The sequence below is a fragment of the Odontomachus brunneus genome, unplaced genomic scaffold, assembly GCF_010583005.1.
Source record: "Odontomachus brunneus isolate Ranch 3 - 2012 unplaced genomic scaffold, Obru_v1 Obru_scaffold_108, whole genome shotgun sequence".
Classification (NCBI taxonomy): domain Eukaryota; kingdom Metazoa; phylum Arthropoda; class Insecta; order Hymenoptera; family Formicidae; genus Odontomachus; species Odontomachus brunneus.
In genome coordinates this window covers 307,756-311,183 of record NW_022639558.1, presented here as the reverse complement: position 1 = coordinate 311,183, position 3,428 = coordinate 307,756, and the positions used below count along the sequence as shown (strand labels likewise).

Genomic DNA, 3,428 nt, shown 5'->3' with positions numbered 1-3,428 from the left:
CTCTCTCTCTCTCTCTCTCTCTCTCTCTCTCTCTCTCTCTCTCTCTCTCTCTCTCTCTCTCTGTTTCTCTTATCGCCGAGCCTTCTCACGAGCGACTTGTCTCGCGCGGACCGCCTCTTCCTCGGCGACCTGATAATCGGCGCGCCCTTGCGCTATGCCGCCTACGATCGTTTTAGTTTCCTGCGCTCTCAATGTCCTCTCGCCGAGGATGTCGAGATCGTCTCGCGACGCTCGTGGCATACGGGAATCCGAAAACGGGGCGTCGAGCGCGCGATCCTTTCCCAACGTGAATCCATGTGGGGCGAGGTGAACTGTTGTTGCCGACGGTGTCTTCAACGTGGAATGACGAGATGGACTGAAGTGTGACGAAGCCCAGCGACGTCGAAAATTCATAATCGTAAGTACAATGTCATCTGCATTAATTTGCAATTGTGCATTGCCGTCGTGGTGGATCGGTTCGCTTCTTTGTGTGTGCTTTGTGCTTCATTTTTATTGATAACCATTCAGTGTGATGTTTTCCTTTTGCTGCGTCATCGCATTTCGTGCGATGATTGTTCGGTGTTTGTGCCGATTAGGGTAAGCTTAAGTATGATGAGGTTATACGGAAAAAATGGCCATAAACTACAATTTCTCCAATAATTGCTAAGATAATATGCTCTTGTGTTGTCATTCTTAAATATGGCCACTATACCTGTGCACGGAAAAAACAATTCCGTTAGGGCAATCGAATTTTCGGTTGCTCAGGGATCAGATAAAAATTCGGCTGTAGGAACAAAAAAATTCCTTTATGAGGCTTTATGTATAGTCAATTATTCTCAATTGCCTCAACCGAATCTAGTATCGCTGGATGTTCAGACGAATATTTTTGGTTGCGACAACAGAAATATTAGTTTTCATAACAGAGGTATCGCTTTTGATCACTTAATTTTCAGTTGGTTCCTATTCGATTGCAACTGAAATCTTTTTTTGCGTATGAGTTTATCCTATTTGCGAAGGGACGTTTCTCGCGGCCCTTGCGGGAAAGTGACAGCGCTAAAAAATCGTGCGATGTGCGCTATTGTTTAATAGTCGCTGAAAAACGTTCGTACCGACGAACACGCCGTGTTATTTTGCCGAATCGATTCCGTCGGCGATCGTCCTCCGTTATAGCCGTCCATTGGCCGACGGGAAGTAACTGTCAGCACTCAACAGCAACACATATACATCTCGGTTGTTTACTACGGATGTTCTCCACAGACATGCAATTGTTACAGGTAAACCTGCAGCCGGCGGTTATGCGCAGGAAGAATATTTCTAACGTAATGTCGTAAGTTAGCCGGTTGGACGGGTCGGATTTGCGCGGGTCACGTCATAAAAGGGGAAATCCAAAATAGGAATAAAAGAAAAAGAAAATGTGCTGCACTCAGGCAGAGAGTGCCTTTGATGTCCGTTCTCTCAGACAGAAGGAAAAAATTTGGTTGTATGAGATTTGTGCTGGTGAGGAACAAAGCAACACGTTCTGATTGAAAAACATAGAATTGCTATAGGAATAAGTTTTAGCAACAAATTTAGGCTACGAAAACCTCTAAAACTTTGTGCTTTTCGACCAAAACGCGTTAGTTTATACATTAGAACCAAACTTTGCGCAAAATGTAACTAAATTCGCTTCCCCGTCCAAAGAAACGTCACGGGAAATCATCACTTATAATGACAAGCCGTACAAGTGTTGGCTCGCTAGTTGTACAGTTTGCTCCAATATGCGCACTATAATGAACCAATCAGCAGGTAGCCATTTACCGTCGCGTTATTACCTCATATTATCCGCCATACCGGATTTGTATCGGGTGTGTGTACCACCCCAAAGAGACCGTCGTTTGTATTTATTCTCGCGGTCGCTCGACCGTAAAAGCCGCGGGATTATCTTGGCGTCTGCCGACGGTCGCATTGTTTTCACTCGTCCGATCGCTTAAAGACCCAAAACGTACCATCATGAGAAACTGATATCCAACATTCAATGTCGCCTCGCGCTGCGAAATCGTGAGGGCGTCGAGACGTGTGAAATCACAAAGTTCGACGATATAGAGCGGCGCGAGTTCCTCAAGCTCTAGACAGCTGAAATACAAAACACTCAACGATGTGAGCAGAGAAATATGGCGAATGTAATTCGAAATGTCCGCCGCGCCCGCAGTCCTCGCTCACGCATACGGCAGAAGCTGTTTAAATAACTTTCACATGGGAAAGCGCAATCCTATGGGAGCCACTTTTCCGTACCTTTGTCTCTAATCTAATCCGATACGAGGCGCGAGAAGAAAATCGCTTCAGCGGCACAGCACTCGATGATTCAAAGCGTTTAGAGTCCACTGATACTTTACTCAAGAGACTCGTGAGCGTATTGTTTCGCGTGCATACATGTACACGCACGCAGGTGTAATATGTATACATACATACGTAACACGTATGTGTGTATATATACATATATATACGCACACAAAGAATGTTGTGTGTATATATATGCATATGATATAATATATACATATGCATATATAAGTCGCGTTCACAAACGGGCGACGTGTTCGTTACAACGTTAGATCCTCGCCGAGCACCCACCTGTACACCGGGTCTTTATCGAGCCACGAATTGTTTGCGGAATGAAAATATTGTCCCTGTAAACAAGTGACTACATTGTGCCGGGCGCGCCGTTCTCTTCGTTATAACAAATCGCTCCCTCCACACCGCGTAGCCCCTTGGAACACAAGCACGCGCAATCGAGAGAGAGTGAGAGAGAGAGAGAGAGAGAAAGAAGGAGAGAGAGTGGGAGAGCGAGAGAGCTGTTTGTTTCGGTTAGTACCGATCCTTAATCTACGATTAAATAACGATTTGCTATTTGGCTTAGATTACGCGTATCGCGGGCCTCCATCGATCCGATCGAACTCGGCGGTTGATCGAACGGCGGCTTTCAGACAGAGAGGCGAAAAATTCGACCGTCTCACGGATGACGGGCCGACGAGGGGAATTCTTCGTCGGATACCGAGATTCTCGAGGCGAACGTCCCTCTGTTTTTTCAACTGCGCTTTTTTATCAAGCGTAGCGACCAGGGGCGAATATGCGTTACGGCCGCGTGATTACGCAAACTCGTGGCGCGAGAGAGGCGGCCGGGTCGTTGGTTTAAAAATTTCATCCGCCCGAAATTGCCCCGTTTAATTTTTACTTGCCGCGGTTGATTAACGATTCATTTATTATTCACGAGTGGATTATGATGTAACCGTGCATTAAAAAACACGCCGACTCCGCGATATTAAATCAATTAAATATTAAATTACAACTCGCCGGTTTTTCTCTATCGGGAACCATTACAAACAGCGACAATGTCTCGATAAATATCCCGACAGATTTCATATTAAAGTGGCTCTATCAAGTCATCAAAAAAAAAAAAAAAAAAAAGAGAGAAA

The 3,428-nt window shown here is 45.4% G+C and overlaps 1 long non-coding RNA gene across 1 annotated transcript in view; it reads left to right on the top strand.

The window, feature by feature from the left end:
* The window catches only part of LOC116849234, a 67,658-nt gene that overhangs the window by 48,153 nt on the left and 16,077 nt on the right, over nt 1-3,428 (top strand). The window lies entirely within an intron of this gene.